General features: G+C 39.8%; 1 pseudogene; it reads right to left on the bottom strand.

Moving 5' to 3' along the window:
* Positions 1–1721: 1721 nt before the first annotated feature.
* Positions 1722–3303, bottom strand: LOC125754635 (elongation factor 1-alpha 1-like; annotated as a pseudogene).
* Positions 3304–17780: the final 14477 nt, after the last annotated feature.

Genomic DNA, 17780 nt, shown 5'->3' with positions numbered 1-17780 from the left:
TGTTGAAAATGCCTCCAAAAACATGGGAAGTGCCTGTATCCCTTCAAATCAGTATTTTTGTATTCTTTGGGTAAGTACCCAATAGTGCAATTCCTGGATCAAAAGGGTAGTTCTACTTTTCAATTTTTGAAGAACCTCCATACTGTTTTCCAAAGTGGCCACTCCAGTTTGCATTCCCATTGTGTAAGAGAGTTCCCCTTTCTTCACATTCTTGCCAGCACCTATTGTATCCTGTGTTGTTAATTTTAGACATCCTGACATGTGTGAGTTGGTAGATTATTATAGTTTTGATTTGTATTTCCCCGAAGATGAGTGATGTTGAACATCTTTCCATGTGTCTGTTAGACATCTGTATGTATTCTTTGGAAAAATGTCTATTCATATCTTCTGCCCATTTCTTTCTTTTTTTAAAGAATTTTTTAAAAGACTTTATCCATTTATTGAGACACAGAGAGAGTGAGAGGCAGAGACACAGGCAAAGGGAAGCAGGCTCCATGCAGGGAACCCAATGCGGGACTCGATCCCGGATCTCCAGGATCATGCCCTGGGCTGCAGGCGGCGCTAAACCGCTGCGTCACTGGGGCTGCCCTCTTTCTTTCTTTCTTTTTTTTTTTTTTAAAGAGTTTATTTATTCATTCAGGAGAGAAACAGAGAGAGAGGCAGAGATATAGAGGGAGAAGCATGCTCCCTGCAGGGAGCCTGATGCAGGACACTATCCCCAGACCCTGGGATCACATCCCGAGTTGAAGGCAGACGCTCAACTGCTTAGCCACTCAGACTTCTCTCTTCTGCCCATTTCTTTACTGGATTATTTTTTTTTGGGGGGGGGCTATGTTGAGTTTTATAAGATCTGTATGTATTTTTGGATACTAGTCCTTTATCAGATATGTCATTTGCAAATATCTTCTCAGATTCCATAGGAAACCTTTTAGTTTTGCTGATTGTTTCCTTCGCTGTGCAGAAGGTTTTTATCTTTAAAAAAACATTTAGAAGGTTTTCATTTTGATGAAGTCCCAATAGTTTATTTTATATATATATATTTTTCTCATTAAACTTTTGTTTTAATGGGTCTCAAAAGTCTGTGACAGATTTTTGGTCAAGTTGTTTCCATTAAAAAGTACTGGTTTTAAAAACTAATAACTTTTTTTTTTTAATTTTTATTTATTTATGATAGTCACAGAGAGAGAGAGGCGCAGAGACACAGGCAGAGGGAGAAGCAGGCTCCATGCACAGGGAGCCCGATGTGGGATTCGATCCCGGGTCTCCAGGATCGTGCCCTGGGCCAAAGGCAGGCGCCAAACCGCTGTGCCACCCAGGGATCCCAAAAACTAATGACTTAAAACTGCCACACATGCACAAACAAGCCAAATGGTCCACAAAAACATTCTCCTTTCCTTCTGAAGGTTTTACGATGCATTGTTATCAGTAACCAGTCTTTTACTATTAAACTTAAATGGCCAATTGACACAAACAGTTCTGAGACCATTCTTCCACCACTTATTAAGACTGGGGTGGGGATCCCTGGGTGGCGCAGCGGTTTGGCGCCTGCCTTTGGCCCAGGGCGCGATCCTGGAGATCCGGGATCGAATCCCACATCAGGCTCCCGGTGCATGGAGCCTGCTTCTCTCTCTGCCTCTCTCTCTCGCGCTCTCTCTCTGTGGCTATCATAAATGAATAAAAAAAAAAAAAAAGACTGGGGTGGCAGGCATTGGGGATAATATTCATTTAGCTTTCTGGGCAGACTTGGTGACTGCCAGCTCCAGCTGCCTTCTTGTCCACTGCTTTGATGACATCCACAGCAACCATCTGTGTCATGTCATGAACAGCAAAATGGCCCAGAGGAAGATAGAGAAGCTCTCAACACACATAGGTTTGCCAGGAACTGTATCAACAATGGCGGGATCCCCAGATTTCAAGAACTTGGGACCATCTTCCAGCTTTTCTCCAGAACGATGATCTATCTTCTACTTCAGCTCAGCAAACTTTCAAGCAATGTGAGCTGTGTGACAATCCAGCACAGGTGCATATCCAGCACTGATTTGGCCTGGATGGTTCAGGATAATCACCTGAGCCATGAAGCCAGCTGCTTCCATTGGTGGGTCATTTTTGCTGTCACCAGCCACATTGCCACGATAAACATCTTTGACAGATATGTTCTTAACATTGAAGCCCACATTGTCCCCAGGAAGAGCCTCACTCAAAGTTGCATGGTGCATTTCAACAGACTCTACTTTATTTGTAACACTGACCAGAGCAAAGGTGACTACCATGCAAGGCTTAAGAACACCAGTCTCCACTCGGGCCACTGGGATAGTACTAATACCACCAATTTTGTAGACGTCCTGAAGGGGCAGACGCAAGGGCTTATCAGTTGGATGAGTTGGTGGCAGAATGCAATCCAGAGCCTCAAGCAGTGTGGTTCCACTGGCATTCCCATCTTTACGGGTAACTTTCCATCCCTTGAACAAAGTCATGTTAGCCCTTCACTCCAGCATGTTGTCACCATTCCAACCAGATATTGGCACAAATGCTACTGTGTCAGGGTTGTAGCCAATTTTCATAATGTAGGTGCTGACTTCCTTAATGATTTCCTCATATCTCTTCTGGCTGTAGGGTGGTGCAGTGGAATCCATTTTGTTAACACCAACAATTAGTTTTTTTACACCCAGTGTGTCAGCCAGAAGGGCATGCTCACGGGTCTGCCCATTCTTGGAGATACCTGCTTCAAATTCACCAACACCAGCAGCAACAATCAGGACAGCACAGTCAGCCTGAGATGTGTCTGTAATCATTTTTTTAAAGATTTTATTTATTTATTCATCAGAGAGAGAGAGAGAGAGAGGCAGAGACACAGGCAGAGGGAGCAGCAGGCAGAGGGAGCAGCAGGCAGAGGGAGAAGCAGGGAGCCCGACGTGGGACTCAATCCTGGGTCTCCAGGATCATGCCCTGAGCTGAAGGCAGTGCTAAACCGCTGAGCCACCCGGGCTGCCCCTGTAATCATGTTTTTGATAAAGTGTCTGTGTTCTGGGGCATCAATGAAAGTCACATAATACTTACTGGACTCGAATTTCCACAGGGAGATATCAATGGTGATACCACGTTCACGTTCAGCTTTCGGTTTATCCAAGACCCAGGCATACTTGAAGGAGCCTTTTCCCATCTCAGCAGCCTCCTTCTCAAATTCTTTGATAGTTCTTTTGTCGATCCCACCACATTTGTAGATCAGATGGCCAGTAGTGGTAGACTTGCCTGAATCTACGCGTCCAATAAGACGATGTTGATGTGAGTCTTTTCCTTTCCCATTTTGGTTTAGGTTTAGCAGTGGTTTTCGTGACACCTGTGTTCTGGCGGCAAACCCATTGCGAAAAAGCCCAATAGTTTATTTTTACTTTTGTTACTCTTATCATAGGAGACGTATCTAATAAGAGGTTGCTACAGCTGATGTCAAAGGTCACTTCCTGTGTTTTCCCCTAGGATATTGATGGTTTCCTCTCTCACTTTTAGGTCTTTCATCCATTTTGAATTTATTTTGTGTATGGTGTAAGTTTCATTCTTTTGCATGTAGCTGTTCACTTTTCCCAATACCGTTTACTGAAGTGATTTTTTTTCCATTGAGTATTCTTTCCTGCTTTGTCAAAAATTAGCTAACAGTATGCATTGCCTGGATGACTCAGCATTAAGTGTCTACCTTCAGATCAGGTCATGATCCTAGGGTCATGGAATCAAGCCCCATGTCTGGCTCCTAGCTTAGCAGAGAGCCTACTTCTCCCTCTCCCTGCTGCTCCTCCTGCTTGGGCTCTCTCTCTCTGTACTCAAATAGATATACAAAATCCTAAAAATAAAGAAAATTAGTTGATTAGATAATTGTGGGTTCATTTCTAGGTTTTTAATTTTGTTCCATTTATCTATATGCCTATTTTTTTGTTTGTTTGTATGTTTTTCTTTTTTGTTTGTTACCATACTGTCTGGACCACTAAAACTTTGTAATATAATTTAAAGTCCATAATTGTGATGCCTCCAGCTTTGCTTTTCCTTTTCAAAGTTGCTTTGGCTATTTGGAGTCTTTTGTGGTTCCGTACAAATTTTAGGATTGTTTGTTCTAGCTCTGTGAAAAATGCTATTTCAATATGGATTGTATTAAATGTGTAGATTGCTTTGGGTAGTATAGACATTTTTAACAATATTAGTTCTTCCAATCCATGAGCATAGAATGTTTTTCCATTTCTTTTTTTCATCCTTAATTTCTTTCATAAGTGTTTTATAGTTTTCAGAGTACAAATCTTTTACCTCTCTGGTTAGGTTTATTTCTAGGAATTTTTCCTTCCTTTTCTATTTTTTGGAATACTTTGAGAAGAATAGGTATTAATTTTTCTTTAAATGTTTGGTAGAGGGGATCCCTGGGTGGCTCAGTGGTTTATCGCCTGCCTTCAGCCCAAGGTGTGAACCTGGAGACCCGGGATCGAGTCCTACATTAGGCTCCCTGCGTGGAGCCTGCTTCTCTCTCTCTGTATCGCTCATGAATAAATAAATAAAATCTTTTAAAAAAATAAATGTTTGGTAGAATTTATCTGCGAAGCCATCTGGCCCTGGGCTTTTGTTTGTTGGGAGAATTTTGATTACTGATTCAATTTCTTTGCTGGTTACCCATCTGTTTAAGTTTTCTATGTTTTCTTGTTTCAGTTTTGGTAGTTTATATATATCTTGGAGTTTATTCATTTCTTCCAGGTTGTCCAATTTGTGGGCATATCTCTTATAATTGTATTTCTGTGGTGTTGGTTGTTATTTCTCCTCTCTCATTTGTGATTTTATTTTTTGAGGGGTCCTTTCTCTTTTCTTTTTGATAATTCTGGCTATGGGCTTATCAATTTTATTATTTTTTTCGAAGAACCGGCTCCGGTTTCTTCTATCTGTACCTTTTTTTTTGTTTGTTTCCATATCAATTATTTCTGCTCTAACCTTTATGATTTCCCTTCTTCTGCTGGCTTTTGGCTTCTTTTGTTGTTCTTTTCCTAGCTCCTATAGGTTTTAGGCTAAGTTATTCGAGACTTTCCTTGCTTCTTGACATAGGTCTATATTTCTATGTAATTCCCCCTTAGGATCACTTTCCCTGCATCTGAAAGGTTTTTGACTATTGTGTTTTCAATTTCACTTGTTTTTCTGTATTTTTATTTCATCACTGATTTTCTGGTTGACCCATTCACTGTTTAGTAGCATTTTTTTAGCTTCCATGCGTTTGTGGTCTTTCCAAATTTTTTCTGCCCCTTTTATCCCCCTCCTCATCTTCTGAGACTCCAATAATATGGATACTATTTCACTTTATGGAGTCACTGAGTTCCCTAATTCTACCTTTGTGGTCTAATAGTTTTCTTTCCCTCTTCTTTTCAGCTCCCTTATTTTCCATATTTTTTTCTTAGATCACTGATTTGCTCTTCTACTTTATTTGTCCTTATTTTTATGTTCTCCATTTTGGATTGCATTAGTTGATAGCATTTTTAATTTTATCCTGATTAGATTTTAGTTCTTTTATCTCTACAGTAAGGGATTCTCTATTATTTTATATTCTTTTCTCAAGCCCAGGTAGTATCTTTTTTTTTCCAGGTAGTATCTTTATAATTGTTGTTTTAAAATGTAATTCAGACATCTTATATCATAATTGGTTAAATCCCTGGCAGTGGGCAGCCCGGATGGCTCAGCGGTTTAGCGCCATCTTCTGCCCAGGGTGTGATCCTGGAGATCTGGGATTGAGTCGCATGTTGGGCTCCCTGCATGGAGCCTGCTTCTCCCTCTCCCTGTGTCTCTGCCTCTCTCTCTCTCTCTCTCTCTCTCTCTCTCTCTGTGTGTGTGTGTGTCTCATAAATAAATAAATAAATAAATAAATAAATAAATAAATCTTAAAAAAAATCCCTGGCAGTGAGTACTACCTCCTATTCTTTCCTTTGGGGTGAATTTCTTCATCTCATCATTATGTCCTGAAAAGAAAAGAAGAAAGGAATAGAAAATAAAAGCCTACAATAGGGGATCCGTGGGTGGCGCAGCGGTTTGGCGCCTGCCTTTGGCCCAGGGCGCGATCCTGGAGGCCCGGGATCGAGTCCCACGTTGGGCTCCCGGTGCATGGAGCCTGCTTCTCCCTCTGCCTGTGTCTCTGCCTCTCTCTCTCTGTGTGTGACTATCATGAATAAATAAAAAAAAAAATAAAAAAATTAAAGCCTACAATAACAACAACAAAAACAGGAAAAAAAAAAAAACAAAGCTAGATACTGGGGTGTTTTGGTCTGCTTGTTAAAAGAAACTAGATTAGAAAGTGCACATGGAACTTTCTCCAGAATAGACCATATAAAAAAAAAAAAAAAAGAAAGAAACTAGATTAGATCCCCAAATAAGAAAGATAGAAAAATACATCTATCTATCTAAAATAAAATATAGTAAAATGAAACAAAAATTTAAACATATATATATATATATAAAACATTTAAAATAGAAACTAAAAAAGAATAAGAAAGGAATTGAAAAAAATAAAATAGCTGAAAAAATAATACTAAAAGACAAAAGAATAAAAATACAAGGAATGCTATATACTGTTTTCCACAAAAGCTAAAGGTTTGTAGCCCTCTATGATCAGTAAACTTGGTGAGAACAAGTTCTTTGTGCTGGTCTTCTGGAAGAGGGGCCTATTGCACTTTCTTGGGGTTGATTCACCCTAATGGAAAGGTGCCTTCAGTGGGCTGAGGCAGGGCTCGGTATAAGCGACTCTGGACTCCAGTAGGTGGCACTGTTTTATTCCCTGAATGCTTTCAGCCCTGATGGGCAGGATGAATATAGCTGTGCCCTCCCTGCTCTCTAGCCCTAGAGCTGAAAATTTGTGCCCCTCACTCTTCAATGAGTCAGCTTAGGAAAGCAACCAATCACTGTCTCCCCAGTTTCCATCAGAACTCTGTGTTCACCCAGCCTGTGATGGAGCATTTTTATCTCAGGTATGTGACTGTGTTTCAAAACTCCAACTTTTAGGGATTCCTGTGGTGGTGTGGACCCATGCTCTTCTTCCCAGGGGACGGAGGGTGTCTCGCCATGCTCCTGCCTTTTGCTGGACCCCTGCCAGGAAAGCAGTGGCATGGCAATGCAATGGTTCACAGTTTATGACAACACAGAGCAGGAAGCCAGTACCTAGACTCACTCTTCTCATCCAGCTTCCTCACTTCTATGCCTGGGAACTCTGAAGCCCTCTGGCACCACTCATTCTTCTTATGACCCCAGGGAACCCCAGACCATTCTGTCACATCTGGGATTCCACACTGCTTCACCACTTAAGTACCTTTAAGCCAGACACAACTCCCACTGTAGCAGACTTCTAAAAGTTCCAATTTTGCACCCTGCTGCCCACAATACTTTGCAGTAGCCTCCTTAAGCATCCTACCCCTCCCCCCAGGACTGCATCCTCAGCAATATCACACCCAGATTCAAGTGTCCTTGCCTCCTATCTTGTAAGCATTGGTCGCTTTTGCTTTCTCAGATCACGGACTGATCTCACAGGTGTTCAGAATGATTTGAGAACTATCTAGTTGTATTCAATGGATGAGATAAATTTAGGGTCCCCCTACTCCTCTGCCATCTTAACCTCCACTCTCCCAGAGGAAATGAAGCTGCAAGTTTAACAGATGACTTAATTTTTTTTCTTTTGACAAGGAAAGCAAAGCAAGCTATAAATATACTTAACAGAAATGGTGATATATATAAAGGTAGTGCAGCTGGTGCACTATTACCAGATGAATCAACAATTAAAAGATGATCTCTATTTTTCTGTGGTACACAAAGTAATATATGGTTGCTGAGATTAATTAATAATTAAATTGAAGCTAAGGGCTTTAATCAATCTCAAAAGCTGCTCATTATAAGCATTCCACAACCAAACACACATGTCAAAATAGAGAAATATTTATATTCAATTAGCAGTTTGAAAAAACATCATATTTATTTTCTGGGAAGTATCTCAGGGGGATGCTAATTACTCAGAATGAAAGACTGATCAAAGGTATAGTTAAAAATTGAAAGGTTTTTTAAAAATGTCAGCACAAAAGAGTGAATTATGTTTGATAGGGATTTGGAGTCAGTGATTATTTTAGAAATGATGTCATTTAGGTATTTTTGTATAATTGCAGATTCAAAATAACTGTTGTAGCCAATAGAATAAAATTATATTTCTTTAAGACTTTGATACTACAAATAAATCATTGGGCATGTGGAGGGGTAGTTCAGCAGTAGAGAAAACGTTAAAATGGGAAACGAGATCTAGGGTCTCATCCTAGCTCTGTTATTAACTATATCCAATGGTCCCTTCCAGTTCTGAATTCTGTGATTTCCAAAAGGAATTTCAATCTAGCCAATGATAAAGTTTTGTTATGTATATATGCCCCAGAATCTGAAATTTGCATTAAACAGTTTTACAAAATGTAATTTGCAAGCCATTATGATTTAGATCTTTAAACTGAGACCTCAATCTAATAAATGAAAGAAGACTTTCTGATTAGGATTGATAAAGAACCAATTATAAATATATTTACCTGATTGAGACCATTAATAAATGCAAACAATTATTCTATGAGGACAAAGGAGGTTATATCTGCTTATTATATGCAGAACTGACATGTTTTATTAAAAACCATAGCTTATTCATAAGTATTATGAGTAACATAAATGGATTTGCTTTTCTCAGAGATTTAAGAGGGAAATGGTACTTATAACACTGGAATGGTAAAAAAGCATTTGATTTAACAGAAATGAGTTTTTATGTTTCAGGTTTTACCAGCTTTTGGTTTTTAGGAGAACTTCATTAAATGGATTGTAACCATATATTCACAATTCACAGCTCACATAATAAGCAATTCCATAAAGTCATTTTACTTTATATAACTGCAAAGTATTAGAGAGTGGCCTACTATTATTGCCATTATTTATTTTTGATTATTGAAGAATCTTAGTTATAGAGATCTTACTTCACTAGTTCACTATAAAACAGCAAATGAGAAAGATAGGGGAAATACAATGAATTATATGTATTTACATGACCTAATAATTTCCTTAAAATAAGGATAAATAGGCTTAGAAGTTTTTGACCTAGAAGTAGTCCCAGAAAAAAAAAAACAAAACAACGAGTTCCAGAAATAGAATGAGAACTCAGTTTATTATTTCTAGACTCTTTTTTATAATGATCCTAACTTATTTTTTAAATTTGAATTAAATTAGCCAACATATTCATTTCAGAGGTAGTTTTCAATAATTCATCAGTTACATATAACACCCAATGCTCACCACATCATGTGTCCTCCTTATGCCCATCACTCAATTACCCCATCCTCCTCCACCTCCCCTTCAGCAACTCTCAGTTTGTTTCCCAGAGTTAAGAGTCTTTTTTTTTTTTTTAAATTTAAACAGTTTTTTTTTAATTATATTTTTATTTATTTATGATAGGCACACAGTGAGAGAGAGAGAGAGAGAGAGGCAGAGACATAGGCAGAGGGAGAAGCAGGCTCCATGCACCGGGAGCCCGATGTGGGATTCGATCCCGGGTCTCCAGGATCGCGCCCTGGGCCAAAGGCGGGCGCCAAACCGCTGCGCCACCCAGGGATCCCTAAGAGTCTTTTTTAAAGATTTTTTTATTTATTAATGAGAGACACAGGCAGAGCAAGAAACAGGCTCTATGCAGGGAGCCCGATGTAGGACCCGATCCCGGGACCCCAGGATCACACCCTGGGCCAAAAGCAGGTGCTAAACCGCTGAGCCATCCAGGCGCCCTGAGTTAAGAGTCTCTTATGGTTTGTCTCCCTCTCTGATCTCTTCCCATTCAGTTTCCCTCCCTGCCTTATGGTCCTCTGCACTCTTTCTTATATTCCACACATCATGCTAAGTGATACTAACTTACTTTTATTAGTAGAGAATACCCTGAAGGATGTCCCAGTACTTAGCAACATTCAGTAAGTGGCAGCTATGTCTGTCAATCTTTAGAGGCAATAATTTAGTGAAAATGAGTCCCCTCCCCCTGAAATTACATATTCTATGTCAGTGGTAGTCTTTGTTTGCCAAAATATTTTTAACTGAGTTAGACAGATGGTTGTCTTTCTTCCAAAGACTAAATAAAAGTCCAAAATAAAAATTACCAAAGTAGCATACTTCTATTAGAAACAGGAATTTTGGGATTTCCTATGTTTGCATTAGAGGCCCAAAATACACTTTTTAAACAAAAATAAGATTATAAGCCCAAATATATAAAATGTAAACTAATGCCTTATTAAATGTGAAGTTCAAAATATTATATGTATAATAATACAAAATATAAGTTACTGTAACAGATACAAATCAAAGTGTTATTGGTTCAATTGTGCACACCCCCAAAGGAATACTGAGTCATAACTTCCAGTACCTGTAATGTGACCTTATTTGGATTTAGAATCTTTGCAGATATAATCAGTATGAAATGAAGTCAGAATGGATTAGAGTATAAATTCAGTGACTAGAGTCTTCATAAGCAAAGAGAGATTTGAGAAACAGCATGGAAGGACATGTGAAAATAGAGGAAGAGATCAGAGTGATACAACTACAAATCAAGGAATACCAAGGATTGCCATCAACCACCAGAAACTGAAAGAAATTGGACAAATTCTGTGTCAGAGCTTCCAGAAGAAACCAATTCTCCTAACACCTTGATCAGACTTCTGGATTTCTGAGAAGTGAGAAAATAAATTTCTGCTGTTTAAGCCATTTGGTTTGTTACTCTTTTTTCTAAAAGTTTTTTTAGGATTTTTTTTTTTTCATTGCAGTTCAATTTGCCAACATTTAGCATAACACCCAGTTCTCATTCCCCCAAATGCCCCCCTCAGTGCCCATCTCCCAGTCACCTCAACCCACTGCCTACCTCCCCTTCCACTACCCATTGTTTGTTTCCCAGAGTTAGGTGTCTCTCATGTTTTGTCATCCTCACTGATATTTTCACTCATTTTCCTTTATTCCCTTTCACGAATTTTTGTATTCCCCAAATGAATGACGCCATATAATGTTTGTCCTTTTCCAATTGACTTATTTCACTCAGTATAACACACTACAGTTCCATCCATGTGGAAGCAAATGGTGGGTATTTGTCATTTCTAATGGCTGAGTAATATTCCATTGTATACATATACATATATATACACATATACAGTTTGTGTTACTTTCTCATAGCAGCCCATCATCTAAACACAAGGTATTCAGGAAAAGAATACTAAGAGAGTGAGAAAAAAGGTGAGAATTTTCTTTAAAGATCATATGCATACAGTGTTTGTCCTTCTGTGACTGGCTTATGTATTTAACATACTCCAGGTTCACCCATGTTCTCAAAAATGGCAGGATTCCTCTTTTTTTGATGCTGAATGATACTCTACTGTATGTATTGTATGTACCACATTTTTTATCCATTTATCTGTTGATGGACCTTTGCATTGTTTCCACATGCTGGCTATTGTGCAGAATGCTGAAATAAACAGGAGAGAGATAGATATATCTTAGATATCCAAATTTCAATTATTTTTCATATACAACCAGAAGTGAGATTGCTTGATCAAATGGTAGTTCTATTTTTTTAAAAGTTACATTATTTCCATTGACGCATCATTGTACATTCCCATCATCAGTGTACAAGGGTTACAATTTCTCTATATCTTCACCAAAACTTATCTTTCTTTTTTTAAAAAAAGCCAACCTGAGAGTTATGAGGTGATAATATCATAGTGATTTTGTTTTTTTAATTATTTTTTTATTGGAGTTCAATTTGCCAGTAGATAGCATAACACCCAGTGCTCATTCTGTCAAGTGACCCCCTCAGGGCCTGTCACCCAGTCACTCGAAACCCCCGCCAACCTCCTTTCCCACCACCCCTTGTTCGTTAACCACAGTTAGGTATCTCTCATGTTCTGTCACCCTCTCTGATATGTCCCACTCATTTTCTCTCCTTTCCCCATTATTCCTTTTCACTATTTTTTATATTCCTCAAATGAATGACACCATTTAATGTTTGTCTTTCTCCCACTGACTTACTTCACTCAGCATAATGCCCTCAGTTCCATCCACATTGAAGCAAATGGTGGGTATTTGTCGATTCTAATGGCTGAGTAATATTCCATTGTATACATAAACCACATCTTCTTTATCCATTCATCTGTCCATGGACACCGAGGCTCCTTCCACAGTTTGGCTATTGTGGACATTGCTGCTATAAATATTGGGGTGCAGGAGTCCTGACTTTTCACTGCATCTGGATCTTTGCGGTGAATTCCCAGCAGTGCAACTGCTTGGTTGTAGGGCAGTTCCATTTTTAACTCTTTGAGGAACTTCCACACAGTTTTCCAGAGTGGCTGCACCAGTTCACATTCCCACGAACAGTGAAATAGGGCTCCCCTTTCTCCACATCCTCTCCGACATTTGTTGTTTCCTCTTGTTAATGTTCACCATTCTCACAGGTGTGATGTGGTATCTCATTGTGGTTTTGATTTGTATTTCCCTGACGGCCAGTGATGCGGAGCATTTTCTCATGTGCTTGTTGGCCATGTCTATGTCTTCCTCTGTGAAATTTCTGCTCATCTCTTTTGCCTTTTTCATAATTGGATTGTTTCTTTGCTGCTGAGTTTAATAACTTCTTTATAGATCTTGGATACTAGCCCTTTATCTGATAGCTCATTTGCAAATAATTTCTTCCATTCTGTAGGTTGACTTTTAGTTTTGTTGACGGTTTCTTTTGCTGTGAAGAAGGCTGTTATTTTGGTGAAGTCCCAATAATTCATCTTTCCTTTTGTTTTTCTTGGCATCATGAATGTATATTGTAAGAAGTTGCCATGGCCAAGTTCAAAAAGGGTGTTGCCTGTGTTCTCCTCTAGGATTTTGATGGATTCTTGTCTCACATTTAGATCTTTCATCCATTTTGAGTTTATCTTTGTGAATGGTGTAAGAGAATGGCTTAGTTTCATGCTTCTGCATGTGCATGTCTAATTTCCCCAAAACCATTTATTGAAGAGACTGTCCTTTTTCCAGTGGATAGTCTTTCTTGCTTTGCTGAATATCAGTTGACCATAGAGTTGAGGGCCCATTTCTTGATTCTCTATTCTGTTCCATTGATCTATGTGTCTGTTTTTGTGCCATTGCCACAGTGTCTTGATGATCACAGCTTTGTAGTACTACCTGAAATCTGGCATTATGATGCCCCAGATATGGTTTTCTTTTTCAATATTCTCCGGGCTATTCAGGGTCTTTTCTGATTCCACACAAATCTTAAGATTATTTGTTCAAACACTCTGAAGAAAGTCCATGATATTTTGATAGAGACTGCATTAAATGTATAAAATGCCCTGGGTAACATTGACATTTTCACAATATTAATTCTTCCAATCCATGAGCATGGAATATTTTTCCATCTCTTTGTGTCCTCCTCAATTTCTTTCAGAAGGGTTCTGTAGTTTTTAGGGTATAGATCCTTTACCTCTTTGGTTAGGTGTCTTCCTAGGAATCTTATGCTTTTGGGTGCAATTGTCAATGGGATTGACGCCTTAATTTCTCTTTCTTCAGTCTCAATATTAGTGTATATAAATGCCACTGATTTCTGGGCATTGATTTTGTATCCTGCCACACTGCCAAATTGCTGTATGACTTCTAGCAATCTTGGGGTGGTGGCTTTTGGGTTTTCTAAGTAGAGTATCATGTCATCGGAGAAGAGGGAGAGTTTGACTTCTTCTTTGCCAATTTGAATGCCTTTAATGTCTTTTTGTTGTCTGATTGCTGAGGCTAGGACTTCCAGTAATATGTTGAATAGCAGTGGTGAGACAGGACATCCCTGTCTTGTTCCTGATCTTAGGGGAAAGGCTCCCAGTGTTTCCCCATTGAGAATGATATTTGCTGTGGGCTTTTCATAGATGGCTTTTAAGACGCTGAGGAAGGAGGAGGGGGCAAGATGGTGGAAGAGTAGGGTCCCCAAGTACCTGTCCCCACCAACTTACCTAGATAACTTTCAAATCATCCTGAAAAGCTACAGATTTGGTCTGATATTTAAAGAGAAAACAGCTGGAATGCTACAGTGAGAAGAGTTTGCACTCTATCAAGGTAGGAAGATGAAAAAAAATAATAAAGAAATAAAAAAATATCCAATGGGGAGGGGCCCCCAGGAGGAGTCAGGCTAAGGCCACACGGCGAGTGCCCCCAGGACAGGAAAGCCCCCTCCCGGAGAAGCTTCTCCAATATTCCCGGATGGAAAGGGGCTCACAAGGAGTTGGAGCAGGATCCCAGGAGGGGCGGGGATGCCCTCAGGCTCCCAGGGGCACTAAGAGAGGAACTGTGCCCCAAGGGAGAGCGTGACGCACACCGCAGCTGAGCTCCCTAAAGAGCTGCAGCACACGCCAGCGGGCCCCGGGAGCAGTTCGGTGGCGGCTCCAGTGGCGGCTCCACACGAAGGGGGCTGCACTGCCCTGGGAGCGTGATTCCAGCGGTGCAGGCCCAGAGCCCAGGGCGCCAGGATACATAGCCCAGGATCCATGCTCCCCCCAGGGAGAGGAAAAGGCTGGGAGGGTACAGGACAGCAAGGACGCTCCTGCCGCTGGGCGGCCCGGAGCTGTGCAGATTGGTGGCCACTGCCCCCAGAGCATCCATGCCCCTGCGGACTGAGAGCTGTGGTAGATACTGCTGGGGCTGACTCCAGGGCTGGAGAGCTGGCCCCGGCACTGTTGTTCCTCCTGGGGCTTCATAGGATAAACAACTCCCACTGAGCCTCACAGTGGCCTCACAGGATAAACAGGCTAAACAACTCCCACTGAGCCCTGCACCAGGCAGGGGGCTGAGTACCTCCCCCAGGTACACAGACCTGAGGATCAGCACAGCAGGCCCCTGCCCCAGAACACCAGCTAAAAGCAAGTTATTGACAAAGCAGCACTGGAATGTTCCAAGCCAAGTCGAGATTTACAGTATATAGAATCAGAGGATGCTCTGATTTTTGTTTTTTGTTTTCTATTTGCTTTCCACCGCTTTTTTCCTTTTTTCTTCTTCTTTTTTTTCCTTTCTTTTTTCTCTTCTCTCTTTTTCCCCTTTTTCCAGTAAAACTTGTTTTTGGACACTCTGTACTGAGCAAATGATTAGAAGGAAAACCTCAACTCAAAAGAAAGAATCAGAAACAGTCCTTTCTCCCACAGAGTTACAAAATTTGGATTATAATTCAATGTCAGAAAGCCAATTCAGTAGCACAATTATAAAGCTACTGGTGGCTCTAGAAAAAATCATAAAGGATTCAAGAGACTTCATGACTGCAGAATTTAGATCTAATCAGGCAGTAATTAAAAACCAATTAAATGAGATGCAATCCAAACTAGACGTCCTAACCACGAGGTTTAATGAGGGAGAAGAATGAGTGAGTGACTTAGAAGACAAATTGATGGCAAAGAGGGAAACAGAGGAAAAAAGAAAAACAATTAAAAGATCATGAGGATAGGTTAAGGGAAATAACTGACAGCCTCAGAAGGAAAAATCTATGTTTAATTGGGGTTCGAGAGGGTGCCAAAAGGGACAGAGGTCCAGAATGTGTATTTGAACAAATCATAGCTGAGAACTTCCCTAACTTGGGGAGGGAAACAGGCATTCAGATCCAGGAGGTAAAGAGATCCCCCACTAAAATCAATAAAAACTGTTCAACACCTTGACATTTAACAGTGAAACTTGCAAATTCCAAATATAAAGAGAAGATCCTTAAAGCAGCAAGAGATAAGAGAACTCTAAACTTTATGGGGAGAAGTACTAGGTTAACAGCAGACCTCTCCACAGAGATGTGGCAGGCCAAAAAGGGCTGGCAGGATATATTCAGGGTCCTAATTTAGAAGAACTTGCATCCAAGAATACTTTATCCAGCAAGGGTCTCATTCAGAATTGAAGGAGACATAAAGAGCTTCCAAGATAAGCAGAAACTGAAAGAATATGTGACCACCAAGCCGGCTCTGCAAGAAATACTAAGGGGGATTCTGTAATAGAAAGAGGAAATCCAAGGAAACAATCCACAAAAACAGAGACTGAATAGGTATCATGATGACACTAAATTCATCTTTCAATGGTAACTCTGAACGTGAATGGGCTTAATGGCCCCATCAAAAGGCATAGGGTTTCAGACGGAATAAAAAAGCAAGACCCATCTATTTGCCATCTGCAAGACACTCATTATAGACATAAGGACACCTACATCCTGAAAATAAAAGGGTGGAGAACCATTTACCATTCAAATGGTCCTCATAAGAAAGGAGGAGTAGCCATCTTTATATCAGAAAAATTAAAGTTTATTCCAAAGACTGTAGTAAGAGATGAAGAGGGACACTGTATCATACTTCAGGGATCTATCCAACAAGAGGACGTAACAATCAGCAATATTTATGTCCCCAATGTGGGAGCTGCCAAATATATCAATTAATAACCAAAGTTAAAACATATTTAGATAATAATACACTTATACTTGGTGACTTCAATGTAGCACTTTCTACAATCAACAGATATCCTAAGCACAACATCTCCAAAGAAACAAGAGCTTTAAATGATACACTGGGCCAGATGGATTTCACAGATATTTACAGAACTTTACATCCAAACGCAACTGAATATACATTCTTCTCAAGTGCACATGGAACTTTCTCCAGAATAGACCACATGCTGAGACACAAATCAGGTCTTAACTGATACCAAAAGATTGGGATTGTCCCCTGCATATTTTCAGACCATAATGCTTTGAAATTAGATCTAAATCACAAGAAGAAGTTTGGAAGGACTTCAAACATGTGGAGGTTAAGGACCATCCTGCTAAAAGATGAAAGGGTCACCCAGGAAAATTAAGGAAGAATTAAAAAGATTCATGGAAACTAATGAGAATCAAGATGCAACCGTTCTAAATCTTTGGTATACAGCAAAAATAGTCCTGAGGGGGAAATACATCACAATACAAGCATCCATCCAAAAACTGGAAAGAACTCAAATACAAAAGCTAACCTTGCACCTAAAGGAGCTAGAGAAGGAACAGCAAATGAAACCCTCACCCAGCAGAAGAAGTTAATAAAGATTTGAGCAGAACTCAATGAAATAGAGACCAGAAGAACTGTGGAACAGATCTACAAAACCAGGAGTTGGTTCTTTGAAAGAATTAATAAGATAGATAAACCATTAGCCAGCCTTATTAAAAAGAAGAGAGAAAAGACTCAAGTTAATAAAAACATGAATTATAAAGGAGAGATTACCACCAATACCAAGGAAATACAAACGATCTTAAAAACTTATTATGAGCAGCTATACGCCAATAAATTAGGCAATCTAGAAGAAATGGATGCATTTCTGGAAAACCACAAACTACCCCAAGTGGAACTGGAAGAAATCGAAAACCTGAACAGGCCTATAACCAGGGAGGAATTTGAAGCAGTCATCAAAAACCTCCCAAAACACAAAAGTCCAGGGCCAGATGGCTTTCCAGGGGAATTCTAGCAAACGTTTAAAGAAGAAACCATACATATTCTACTAATGCTGTTCAAAAAGAAAGAAGGATATGAAATACTTCCAAACTCTTTCTATGAGGCCAGCCTCACCTTAATTTCAAAACCAGACAAAGACCCCACCAAAAAGAAGAATTATAGACCAATATCCCTGATGAACACAGATGCAAAAATTCTCAACAAGATACTAGCCAATAGGATCCAACAATACACTAAAACGATTATTCACCATTACCAAGTGGGATTTATCCCCGGGATGCAAGGCTG

Source organism: Canis lupus, chromosome X (genome assembly GCF_003254725.2).
Source record: "Canis lupus dingo isolate Sandy chromosome X, ASM325472v2, whole genome shotgun sequence".
In the NCBI taxonomy this organism is placed as follows: Eukaryota; Metazoa; Chordata; class Mammalia; order Carnivora; family Canidae; genus Canis; species Canis lupus.
The sequence above is the reverse complement of the archived record's forward strand: the minus strand, read 5'-3'. Positions and strand labels throughout refer to the sequence as shown.